This window comes from Tachysurus vachellii, chromosome 13 (assembly GCF_030014155.1).
Source record: "Tachysurus vachellii isolate PV-2020 chromosome 13, HZAU_Pvac_v1, whole genome shotgun sequence".
NCBI classification, from domain to species: domain Eukaryota; kingdom Metazoa; phylum Chordata; class Actinopteri; order Siluriformes; family Bagridae; genus Tachysurus; species Tachysurus vachellii.
Window position 1 is genome coordinate 9,528,928 of NC_083472.1, and position 14,531 is coordinate 9,543,458.

Here is a 14,531-nt window from a genome sequence, read left to right on the forward strand (position 1 = left end):
AATTAAAACAAAGAAATTTCAAAACTGAAATTAATGAATTAATGAAAAAAAAGTTTGAGTTCATTAATGCCCATTGAGTTCATTAAAGCTCATTTTCTCTATTTTTGGTGTAAGCAATTAGGGCTACACTTACAACACAGGAAAAAATATCCATAACTAATAGACTTGAGTGACAGTGCCTTGTAGTCACAGTCACCGTGGTGCTTTACAAAGTTTTCCAACACACAGCAGTCTTGAAGTTTTTCTTTTCTTGTGTTTGGCCAGTGTGTGGTGTTTGTGTGTGTTTGTGAGAGAGAGAGACGGAGACATGCTGGTGAGCTGTAACTGTTTATTTGTTATTATAATGTAGGTGATTACAGGAACTGCACTTGTTTTGCTGGTGTTCCAAAATATTGTATCTAATTTTGAACCATTAAAAAATCAGTCATTAATAAATGATTGTACATTATAGACTTTGGTTTTCTGTTAAGCAAAACAGGGTGATATGAGATCACTCCAATAGAACTTTGGGTTATGTTCATATCAAACACCAGAATGGGGCAAAAATGTGACTTAAGCTGGTTTGAAGACTCCTTGATCTCCTGATCTCCTGTGATTTTTCATGCATAATAATTGCCAGCGCTTACACACATGGTGCCTTGTGGATGAAAAAGGTCAGAGAAGAATAGCCAGACTGTTTCAAGCTGAAGGTGACAGTAACAAACACTAGATAGGCCTTTAATAAACACTCTTTCCAAATGTGGTGAGCAGAAAAGCATCTTAAAACACACAACACATCAAATCTTTAGGCAGATAGAGTGAATGTTTTTCAACTGCGCAGTTGTTAATGAAGCACAGACACGATGACGAGCTATAGATGTGAATACACCTGTGAGTATCTGAGCCAACAGTCTCACAGGAAGACTATGAATAGAAATAGCTAGAACAGTTATCAAAGCATTATTAATCAAGACCTTAAGGGACATACATCTATAAAACTTGTTTCTCTTTGCTCTCTGTTTCTTCCTTTTCTCTTAAATTTACCCAAAGTATTGTGGCGGCACTTTTGATCTGGTCCACAACAAGTCTCAGGTTGCTCAGTGTATTTAGCAATACACTTTGGACCACTTGTAGCTATTATTTTGTAGATCAATGTACTTAGATAACTGATTTTCACAGTCATATCCAAGTTCGGCTTATGATACTTCCAGCGTGCCTGTGCCGAAATAAACACCTGGACTTAGAGCTCGTTTTCAGCAAGTAATTTTCACAAGTTTCCACTGTTGGATTTAACGATGGGAACATACTTTGTAACAGATGCCAAGACGATATGCTTTCAAATCCTATAATTAGGCATCAGAAATACATGCACAGCAAGCCACATTTATGGTGTACTATATCCTAACAAACACTTTGTGCTGTCGAGACGAGCCGGGACAAACTTGAATAACCTCCAGGCTTTGTTTGCCAATCTGAAACGGAGACAATTATGTCTGCACGTTTGTGAGGACAGGAATATGCCGATGAGATCTTGATACAGAACAGGCTTTTTTTTTGCAGGGAACAGCATGACCTCAAACTCAAGGTCATAAGACTAGAAAAGAAATGCGCACTTTGCAAGATCTTTCCTATGGCGCGTGTATGTGTAGCTTGCCAAGACTTCATGGTACACTTGCAGTGTTTACTGAGATATGAAAGCTTTTAAATATGTTATCAAGAACAGCATCAATATTTTTGTCATGCTATCTTTGCATTTAACACAGTCTGGCACAGACACCTTTGCTGAAGTGACAGTTAATGAGTCGGTATATGAACAATCTCCTGCGTTAAGGGTCACGTACTGTATGCTTAGCCACAGGGCTGTAAAAAGAACATTATACTTAATTGGTCAATTATGATAAATAAGTGTGAGGATTGTGTGATACTCAAAAATCTTCCACAGCACTTCTGTACTTCTATGAATGTTAACAAGTGTATATATAAAGGTTACAGATTTCTACTGCAGTTAGAAGACAGCACTAGAAGCCACACTTGCAAATGTTTAGCAATTTGCATGATTTAAATAGTATGACAAGCCACAAGTGTTAAGCTTAGGGTTAGGATGGATGCTTTATTCATATGAAATCAAACAAAATCGAACGGAAATCACACCGCTACAGTCTGCTTCTTTGTATTTAAATGAATAACTCAATAGCTAACTTTTATATATAGATGTGCCATGTGTAATTAATATATAAATTAAACTTTGCAATCTATTTCAAATCTTTGGCTGTGGTGTAAACAGTATAACCCGCTCCTGTCCTGATAAACAAAAAGAATAAACTTAAGACTGTTATTGTCTATTCGTTGATAATGATTTATCTTATAAATATTCTAAATCCAATAATAATTCCATCCACTAATAATCTACAATGATTACAATGTTTAAATGTATGTATACCATTAGAAATGTACTGTAGCACTTACACAACAATACCTGGTTGTTGTAGCTATACAACATGACACAAGTATAGTTTAGTATTTCCCTATGGCAGCACCTCTGAAGCTTTCCTTACCTATTAACAATATTTAACTATAAGATTCAATCAAATCTGTGCTAATTCATATGGCTGCCATATGTGATCATGACCGGGAAGAACAGCAAAGCATAATCAAGTTCTCTTTGTTCTTCTTATACGACAACGATTTCCCAACAATTAGTAATTCTAATCTTTAAACAATAACACACCAGTTTATATTTGCATTACATCACTAATCAATTGTCCACTTAACAGCCTCTTTTATCTCTTCTAGCCTCTCTGCTGTCTCGGTGAGAAATGTACTGACTTTAACAAATCTAATATAGAAACATGAATGTATTAAAATGAAAATGAGAATCAACATATACCTGTAATATGTCTTAAAGACTGTGTTTTTATAAAAAAAAAATAATCAACACCTTCTGACCATATCAGTCAGAATTGATATAGCAAATATTTATACCAAGGTGTTTTAAATCTCAGTGAAAGCACTGAAAAAATTTGGATTATTACCATAACAAAAATATATAATATATAACAGAGCATAAAATATACAATAGCATTTTTAGTATTTAAACATTCTGAATGGCATTAAACTACATATAATATATAGCGTAAACATATTCATATCTTATAACTTTTTTTATTATATTTTAACATGACACACACAAACACACACACACACACTCAAGGGAAGGGGTGTCACAGCAATTCAATTCAGTGAAAGGAAAAGTCCTATGCTGGAAGGAGTGTTTGAGTCTACATGTCAAGATAGTGGCTTATGGATGTTGCAATCCCCTGCAATAAAACTTAAGTATAGTAATAAAGTGCAGTTACTGTAGCAATTTCAATCTGTATGGGAAAGTTATGTATGGAAATGTTCTGAAATGTTCTGTATGGAAAATTTCTTGACCCACAATGAGTATATTAAGGTATAATACAGTATAATAAAGGTGTTTGAGTAAGTTAGTGTGAAATTGTTGTGTATTTTTCTCGTGTGAGTATTGTATGTCTTGGAAGCAGGGCTGTTAAAAAGAAATTCCTGATATTCCCCATTCTTACAAGGCCTCCAGATGGAGAATTTTATGCCACTTGACAGGGGACGGATGACTCCCTGGGAACAAAATCAGACCAAAATGCAAGGATAGCAAAACAGAGGTTACTTAAAAACAAGATCGATACTCACTGGAAACACTAGTAATAAATTAGGCAGAAAAAAACAAAACAGCATACAAAAACCAAGCGCATAAAACAGAGCACAAGACTATAGTGATAAGAGACACCCAGCAACATCAAGGACTCAGCTAAAACAAAACGCAACACAACAGGTATAAATAGGAAAGTTAATTACAGAAACATGGGGAACAGTTGTGCAGAAAAGACTAAGGATCAGGTGGAGTAAACACACATGAACATAACATAAAACATAAATAAACACACATGGCACATAAAATAACCAAACACTACCAGAACGCCCCCAGTGTTCCGGCAGAGGATTGTCCAACCAACCTTGACATCACTTACAGCAACTGGTTCTTATTCTTGAATGTCAGTTAGATTTTTTAAAAGCACCACAGCACTACAGTGTAAGATTTATGACAGCACTTTCATAAGCAATAGATTAAAAAAGGCAAAGAAAAAAAAAAAGGCAACTAGTTATTTGCTCTTCTTCTCCTTAAAATTTTTCCATAATAGTAGCTTCAAGAAAAGTTGGAATTAGGTTCCAAGTGCTTTTTTTCCTCCAGCCTTTAAATTTGACTGGACATGAAACTTTTTTCCTTTGAAAAAAAATAGTCCTACCTTTTATAACCAATTCTGTTCATAATGTGTCACTCATAAAACCAATACGCCATGGTTAATTTAAATAATCAGTCAGTATCCTGAATTTTAGGGCTGGGGAAAAGAGGATGATGTTGTTGTTGTTGTTGTTGTTCTATCTGTTCCAGCTTCCAACATTGTGGCTTGACATTCAGCCAACCAGAAGAGTACGCAAAAGTTCAACTGCCTTATTATCATCCTTATTATCATGTCTGAGGCTCAGCTGTATGCTTCACTCATTATACCACAAATAGAGATAATAATCATTTCAAAAGGGATGGCACGCAACCTCTACAGGCTACGTGCCAGGGCTAATGCAATAAATGTAGTGAACAAACAGGTTATGTACAACATGTTCTTTGAATCATCGAAATTGAAAATACTCAAAACATTCTGACACAGACATGCACACCCAGGTGTTAAATGTAAATTGATAACAGCCTGAAGTTTGAATATGTATTGTGCAACACTTGTTAAAAGTTACGAGGTTAATAATTTTTTTTTTTAAATAGAATGCATATGCTGATCAATTGCTTCTAACAAAACAAAAGTCTCATGTGGGTCTGTTTCTCTCAACAGTAAACACACTACAGCATAAGAACATTTTATCACGAGTCAAGATGAGTACAGTGCAAAATTATAGTGCAAGGTTACAGTTTGTGCATGCTAATGTGTGGAGGCATGCATGCACTGGGGTCACATGAGGATTTGTGGTCCGGCCTGCACTACCTTTATGCTACCCACAGATGGCATGCTTCATCATAGAGAACCTTTTTCCTGAAAGTTTACTGGAATGTTGTACTGCTCTTTCTGGATTACTTGTAAGAGTCTCACCAGCATGTAGTGTGCGAGTGGATTTTAATCAAGTCGAGTCAAGAGGCTTTTATTGTCATTTCAACCACATATAGATGCGGTACATAGTGAAAAAAAATAATGTTCCTCCAGGACCACAATGCTACATAAAGACACAGAGCTACATAAAACAACACAGAACTAACAGCTATAATGTACATTATACTGTTTACATACAGTGCATATGTGCAACCTTGCGCAAACAGTGCAAGACAAACGACCAGAGACAGCAAACAGACAATACAATACACTACAAGACAGATACATAAAACAGCATGATCGGTATATAGAGACTTGATTATGATTGACTTTATCACAAGTCATCATCGTGAAGTAATTCGGAATCCAGTGACTCAGAGAACATGTCTATCTGATATACAGTAGCTGAATCACAGTGTAGAATAGTTCATGCGTAAGAATTTTCCAAGGGTTAGGGTTATCTGTCAGTTCAAGAAAATGAGCTCCTTCAAAGGGACTCTCCATGTCGGAAAAGTCCATACATTAAAACATGACATGCATACATACATATAGGTGACATTAGTGTGTGCAATAACTGTGTCATGTGGATTGACCAGTCACATAGATGTCTGGGAAAAACCCATCAACTCTTGTTTTAGCTAAATTCTGTAAAACAGCCAAATGACAAATAATAATACACTTTGATGTCTCTAAGACAATTAAAGACAAAACAAAATAGATATGTTTTTATTTAGGCTGCTTTCTAACCTTCACTTGGAGGTTCGACTGCAAAATAAAAACTCAGAAATAAAAACAGTCTGTCTGTCTACCGATATCTTGAAGTGTGGATACCTATTTGGCATTTTTTGATCAGATACTGGTTGTCAGGATGTTTGCAGTTCTCTTGATAAAGTAGTAGACGAAATGCTTCACTGATCTGATAGAAAAAACCTGCAAATTTTGCCAGTAAAATAAACAGCGATGGCTACTCACTACTGTTTATCTTATACAGGTTCAGTGGAGTGAAAAGACAACGAGGCTTGTGTTTAATTGCTAGGAGTGATTTATTTTCTCTGGTGTTGTGTCTGAGACTTATGTGGATGTGAGCACTCTTTTCTCGTAGTAAATGTATAATTCTTTATTAGTTTTGCAGCAAAGTTGTGGTTACATACGTAGATTAGGTTATAAAAGGAGAGGGAGTTGGGCCGTCTTTCAACTGAACCGGACAAGAATGTCAAAATACAAATTTCTCCCTTTACACTTTAAGTGGAAACTTTAAATGTAGTGTTTGTTAGATACATGAAAAAAGTTAAACCACATTTCAGTTCTAAAAAGTGGTAGCTGAGTGTTTAAGGTGCTGGACTACTAGATGAAAGGTTGTGAGTTTAAATCCCAGAGCAAACAAGCTGCCACTCCTGGGGCTCCTGAGCAAGGCCCTTAAACCTCAATTAATCAGCTTTATAAATAAGATAAACATAAGTCACTCTGGATAAGGGTGTTTGCCAAATGCTGTCAATGTATACTAGAAAAGTACTAAATAAAACAGACATGCACAGAATTACATCTGAAAAGTTACTTGGAATATGATATGTTTGGGCTCCCTTTTCCTCCCACCTGGAGTAACAGCAGGTGTTAACTTGTTTAGCACCAAACCCAGTGTGTTGTTGACAGATGACTATATTCTAACCAGAGGGATTTACTTGTGAGACTGCTGTACACATAAAAAACACATGCAAAATAAAATCATTATAAAAGATTTTCAGTGGATTTCAACGCATCATACAGCTTTTACATCTAAGGATTTATTTTTCTGTATATATCTAAAACATGAATAAATTCATTATAAAATCTCTCCTAAGTAGGGCGTCTGTACTTCGTCTGTGACATTTGACTGTTTACTGTGAAAAAGCTCACACCCAGCCGTTGGGTCAATGTCAAGGTGAAACCACCCAGGGAGAAAACTCTTACTCTTATTATCACTGTATTCTAGACCAGAGTAACATCATCTTCGTTGTCATAGGCCCTGGACCTGTTCATGCTCACAGTAGATACCTCATTTTTTTTCTGTTTGAATTATACGTACTATTTTAAGTGCCGTCTGTATGAGATGCCTACATTACGGCAAATTGGCAAAAATAATCTCTAAAAGGAAATGCTGTCACCCGTAGTTGCAAGATGGTTTCAGCAGAAGTTGAGACCGGAGATAGAGGGAAGTTGTGGTTAAGCAAAATGACTTCAATGCTGATTACTACTCAGTCACATTTTGGGTGGGATGAGAAAACTTTGTCATGTGATAAATTTCTGCATTCTGAGGAGGTATAAAAGCGAGAGAGTTATTTTTAAGCTGTAGTACAGTGCCTGATAACACAGCAGCTGTTTCTGCTCTTAGTAGTTCTGCCATTTAGTAGTTCTGCCATTTTGTCACTTTTTTACAGTCTTTGTTGGCAGTTCATATACATTTAGCAAACTAGAACTCGACATAAATGTTATATTTTCTGTGAAGTAAAAATTGTTGTTAGATGTTATTATGTAATCTCTCTGCCTCCTCAAAGTCTAGTTCACAAAAGTGTTTAATATGCACAAATAGCCATAAGTTATTACGGTTGGACTGTCCTTTAGAATTTTAGTAAAAACCAACATTAGTCTTTTTGCCTGATGGCAAGTGAAGAAACTGAGTATCCATTCTTTTATTTTGAAAGCCAAACTATGACATGCCAGCAAAGGTAACTGACAATAACATGCGTCCTTGTATTTACATCTTATTTAGAAACAGAATGTTCCTTGAACTCTCTGAACAAAACAAGCGTTGATTTCCGACACTAATTTTAGGGTACTCAGGCCAGACAAGAGACAGAAAGCAGAGCAATAAACTTTAACGGTGTCTGGGATATTCAAGAAATGCATGGCATTTACAAGAGAAACCAAACAATATGCAACTGCTGAATGTTCCTATATTTCTACAAACAGGCAGGGGCTGATTGAATGCACAAACAGATTAATTTACCCCAATAAATGCTGACTGTTGATTTTTACAGAATGGGACACATGGGATCCTGAATTAACTATTTTAATGAAATTAATTAACCAAATAAAATTAATAAACACGTTCTCTTATTTTGAAACAGAGTGTTAATGGGATTTGCTGATCAAAACAAGGTTGATCTCTGACACAAAATATTAGGGGGTGTGAATTTTTCAGGGTTTTTTAATATGTTTGTAAAAAAAAGATTTTGCCCCTAATTTCATTACAGAAAATAGAAGCAGGTTAACTGCTAATCCAGAAAAAAAAGAAAAAAAATATATTTGCCCTTAATGAACTTAACAGACTCTGCACCCTGTGTGCAAAATAACAACAATGATTGTGTAATTTATTATTATAAGTGTAATAATTCCAGTTAAAGTCTTCCCTCGGGACACTGTGTAATCAAATACACTGAAAACCTTGAGGTCTATTCTGTTTTTTTGTTTGTGTAGTGGAAAAAACAGCATGTACGCCATCAACAAATTACCTGTTGCTTGATTTGTCTGCTTAGGAAGTCTTGAGAGCATGATTGAAGAGCTTGAGAAGGCATTTTGAACGTCACTAGTCAAATAAGTCTCATGACTAGTTTGTTCCATGACTTTCTTGTGATTTGTGATCTGACAGACTTAGCATAATAGGAGATCAGCTAGCATGATAGAAGCACATGTGTGAGAGAGTGTGAGTGACCCAAGAGAGCAATGGGCCTCCTAGATGCACCTGCAGAGTTACTTTCCCTGCAGGCGTTGGGCAGTGTTTTCCGTTCAGGGGGCAGGAAAGGTCACAACGTGACCATCTCCAACATGGGGCTGCAATCTGCATATGAGGTTGGGACCAGCTGCATGGAAAAAGCTCCTTCCTGCTTTTTACCTTTATCCCCTTTCTTCTGCCAGCACGAAGTCACTAATCTTGTCAGCTGGACTTACTCCTCATGGATTACCACGTCCTGCACGTCTGACTGCCTCACGTGCAGGGGCACCTGCCTGAGTACTGTTTAGATCATACAAAGCACACAATTACAGTACAGTGTCATTGAGGCTTTGTTAGAAAATGCATATGCTCTCTTAGGGTTTCTGTTGTGATGTAAGGAACACAATGACCTCGGTGCTATGTGACTGAGTTTCTCAAACACACAAATTAAGTTATTTGCATTTGCATGCTGGGAATTTTCTAAGCAACCCCAATATGTATTGCAGTTAAGTAACATGTTAGCTAGGCCCAAAAAGACAAGATGGTTCACTGAAAGGTTTATAGCCTTTATGTTCACATGTCATAGGCTTCAGACACACCTTGACCCTGATTAGGATAAAGTGGTTAATGTAGACAAATTAATGAACTAGTAAGGTTCAAATTTCTAGACAACCCTACTTTCTGTCACAGCTTATTTATTTATATTTAAATATTCCAGATGCATTAGTTTATTAACTATATATAACATACTTACCAAAGCTTATAAAAATGTATTCATTCATAAGTGTATTTACTACTGGCTATAACAGTTTTACTGCAATTAAGCATGTCCACCATGTACACCAAGGTTGTGCCCTACTGCAGGAAAGGGAAGGGCTGGGTGTTAGATAATGCTTCCTTTTTTATTGCGTAATATATATATTGAAGTACCAGTAGCCAAGTGTGAGAAAGTGAAAAAAATAAGAAGTTAGTTATTTCACTGGCATTTATTAGAAATTCCTGGAAATTCGTATTGGAACATCTTGGAAATTAGTACTGGTGACAAACCAGCAAAATTAAGTGTGAGTGTAACTTGAATGGAACAAACCAAATAATTGGTAATACAGTGTTTACTCCATGCGTTGAAAACTCAGTATGACTTGCAATGACCAGTAGGTGAGCTCATCTCTGTTCCTCTTGCATTTAGCGGGCTTTTGCTGTTCCACTTTCAACACTCAGAGATAAGCTGAGACAGTTATGGCTTTGAGGAAGTTATACTGTGAACGTCTCAGTGTCTTTGCTGTCAAGTTGGTCATGACCTCCATGACAGTTAAATGAGTTTCTTAGACACCCTACTTACTTTACAGACATGATGGGTAATTGTCTTAGCCACTGCAAATCTGTTCTAAGGCCTGATTAAAGTGAGTGAAGGTGCTGTAAGGTTAGTGTGCTATTAAACAGATTTTGGGTTGCAACTGACCATTTTCAATTTATGCACCAGTGAGAATTTGCCAACAAGACATACTAACCTTGTCCTTAAAATGCAATGCACATTATATGACAGGGTTTGTGTTGTTAAGCCATATGTATGAATAATGTATTAGTTTCTCAAAACTAATTTACACAACTATTTAGCCATCCTCAATATGTATGCCAGTGAACACCTAACTCCATTTGAAACAGTACTAGAGTTAGCTCACTCTGATTAGGCATTTTTCGTATATAACTTTTGCATCTTACACTTTAAGTATTGTATAAATGTCCAATTGATATACTGAATCCAACTTGATTGGCATGAAAAGAAATACTGCCATGAGCTCAATGCCGTTACGCAGGTACACAATGTGCAAGGATTGTGCCCTAGTGCAGGAAGGGGAAGGGTTGGGTGTAAGATAGCGCTTCCTTCTTAAAAGTACACAGCCACAGTTTCATTATCCCCACCTCAGATGTGTAATATAAGTTCCTAAGCAGTCAAAAGATTGTAAAACGTAGAATAAACACATTTATTTAATTATAACAGGTATTATGTTATCTCAATGTTCATACCAGCAGATCCTAATAAGATTAGAAATATATAAATACCAAACCATTAATTATTATGAAAAAAATAAGTCATTAGAAAATTATGATACCAATTCAATCTGATTTGAAAAAAAAAAAAAAAAACAGTGCAATTACTTCTATAACCAGTAGGTGAGCAGCTCTTACCTGCTAATCCTACCTTACTGATTAAATAGGTGTCTCCCTTCTCAATTACAAGCTCAACACTTAACAGGAATTTAACATGCAAAAACTTTTGAACTTTCATACAGGGCAAACAGTGACAGATGTGGCTTAGGGGCTTTGTTATACATTGTTATACAGATACACTGATATTGCAGATATTATCTCTGGATACCAGCTAAATGAGTTTCTCAGAGACAGGTGTGTGTGTGTGTGTGTGTGTGTGTGTGTGTGTGTGTGTGTGTGTGTGTGTGTGTGTGTGTGTGTGTGTGTGTGTGTGCGTGTGTGTGTGTGTAAAGGGTGGGATGTTTTTGAAGCAGGAAAAAAGGGGGAGATTTTTTTAGGTCTTGTAGGCTGTTCCTGGTATGCAGTGTTTAATACCTACCAAAAAGGGTCCAAGGAAGGGCAGAACACCTGGTAACACTTGCAAAGGCACAATGATGTGTGAGGAGAGTGAACACTTGCCAGAATTGTCCGTTCCCTAAAAGAGTTACTGTTTAATCTGGCTTATGAAAGTGTCAGTATACACAGTGCATCGCAGTTTGCTGTGAATGTGGACATACAGAGTGACCACGTGTGGACTGACAGAGTGCTTATGATGACCCCTGTCTCTTGTAAAATGCACCTACAGTGGTTATGTAAGCATCAGAACTGGACCATGGAGCCACAGAAAAAGGTTGTTTGGTCTGATGAACACATTTTCTTTGAAATAATTCGGAAAGCCAGGTGTTTGTTTGAAAGAAAACCTGGGAAAGACATGGCACAATGATGCACTATGGGAAGAAGACAAGCAGGTAGAGTCAGTGTAAAGGTCTGAGAAATCTTCTGTTAGGAAACTTCAGGTTCTGACAATCACATGAATGTTACTGTGACCCAAGTACACCTCCTTATGGCATTGGTATTTCCTAAGGCAGTGGTCTCTTTCAGCAGGATTATGCATAATTCCACACTCTGCTTTCATGTGTCAGAGATGTTTTATTGGTATTCTACCATACTATACTTACTATATTAGGCAGGGGATTTTAATGTTATGGCTCCTTGGCGTATATGTGTATGTAGGTTCGGAATGTAGACCCAAAATTCACCAATCAGCTAATTCTGAATGGTGTACTGCAAGGTTTGATTATATTACAGTATTATACAGTATATGTTCATATGAAGGTTTGCACAGACTAGTTGAATAGACACTTCTGTGGGGATATAATGACCAGACTATACAGAAAGGCACATGGAAAAGAAAGAAGATAAATGTACTTTCTTTTGGTTTCGCTGTCATCTGAAGAGATGACCTGCATTTCCCTCAATTTATTTTTTTGACAAATTGAGTGAGTTGTGTACAGACATGTTGTGTAATTATCTTAGCCACCCCCAATATGTATGCAGTAAATCACACCTTAGGCCACAGCCACTGCCTATCAGAGGATAGCAGGCCAGATACTTACTGATGAAACAGTGAATAAAACCAGTAGAAGTAATGTAAGTGAAACTGTGTACTACACAGATTGGTAAAAAGACATTGTACAGAAAAGCTGAAATGGAACCTAAGCCACTGCTTCTATTTTTTTTACAAATACACTGATATCCAATCATAGAGCAATCACTGCCCACAAAAACGTAATGTGTTTTTTTTTAATAAAAGCTGGTACAGGCAAATTTATATAAGAAGGCAAAACCAATGCATCCATGTAAAACCTGTCCCCACACATCTTTCACAATAATGCTTGATTTTATTTACTCACATACAGTATCAGGGGTTGCGCAGCAACATAAATATTTGCACTTCTTTCCAAACTAGATATCACATCCAGATAAGTAACAGAGAACAGCACCCATATCAAACCATGATCAGTATGACTAGGATATCTCACTGCTGACATCACACACTTAGCTATAAACATTGCTGCCGTTGTGTCTGCTGACCTTCCACTTTAGGAGTTCCCTACACAGCACACACTTCTTCTTTTTTTCCAATAATTACAACTCTTTTAAACAGTTGGCTGCTGTAGTTTTGTTTGTTGTGCTTGTTCAAGGGTCACCTGTCTCGTCAATACACAAGGTCCAGCTGGCTGAAATACCTGCTTCTGCTTTGGGTGGTAGGCTCTGGATTATCTCAGAAATCCAGGTCTGGAGCTAGCATACAAAATAAAAAGAGACTCACTGTTCGCGTTAGTGATCCACCACATTAAACTTTTTTGGAAGTTTCTGTAATGGCCTGGCATATGATGCGAGTGGTTCCAGTGGAAAAAAATCAGTTAAGTGAAAGACCATGCAATGTTCTGTTCTATTCTCGTGAATTGGAATATCTTGAACTGTTCCACACTGGAACGAGACTTGAAAGAGAATGGCATGAATTTTTAAAACGCTGTCTACTATTTTCCCCATTATAAATTTATGTTCTTTTCCAATTGCACACTGCTTACTGATGATATAAACTGATATTTTTAGAAGGCAGCAGCATCATCAGTGGATTGTCTGTCGTGAATAATAAGAGTCTACATGTACTGGTTAACTGAGATAGTACGGCTCTACCAAGTTTCTTACCTCAAGCCTGTTCTCTTTTGTTCAAAGCCAATTTAAGCCAGTTTTATGACACAATTCAATTCAATTCAATTCAAGTTTATTTGTATAGAGCTTTTTACAATGGACATTGTCTCAAAGCAGCTTTACAGAACATAAACATAGAACAGAAGATAAACATAAGGAGTAATATAAAGAATTAATATAATAAAAATTCAAAATATATATAGTTCACAGTGTGTATGTATGTATGTATGTATGTATGTATATGTATTTATCCCCAATGAGCAAGTCTGAGATGTAATACAAGTCTATTACATTTAGCTAAGTCTAGCCTGTAGTTTTGCTGCCATATATAAATTGTAAAAATAAAAAATAAATAAAAAAATTATCTCGTGTAGTGACAGAAGTCATCACTGAGATGCCTCTGATGTGAAAAAAAAACATTTGATGTACATTTCAAGGACATGTCTGCAGCTATTACCAAAACCATGAGACCGTGCAGCAACAAAAAATATTGAAATTATAAATATTCATTTATAAAATATTTATGGCTCCCAGTTGGTAGAGAATAGCATTCATACTATCGCTGGGAGGCTAAGAGTTTAAATCCCGGCAACGCCGTCATTATTCATTGCTGGGAGGGAGGGATTGCACACTCACTTTCGCCTGTCAATCACAGTGACACTAACTAATCAGGGTGTTTGTGAGCTTATATGATGAACACACCAGATAACATTTTCTTCCAACTGTGTATTGTTGTGATGCAGCATGAGCTGTGGCTTGAAAAGATGCAACTGAAAGGCATCAGGTGTCTTGAAGGAAGCATGTGTTAGCCTTGACCCTCCCTGGTTAGTACCTGATGTATGATAGTGGAGAACTGGCTGGTGTGAGGAAACTAGCAAATTACATACATTCAGGAGGGGGGTGGGGGGTGGGTATTTTATCGTGAGAATAGATGCATCCCTTTTCCATAT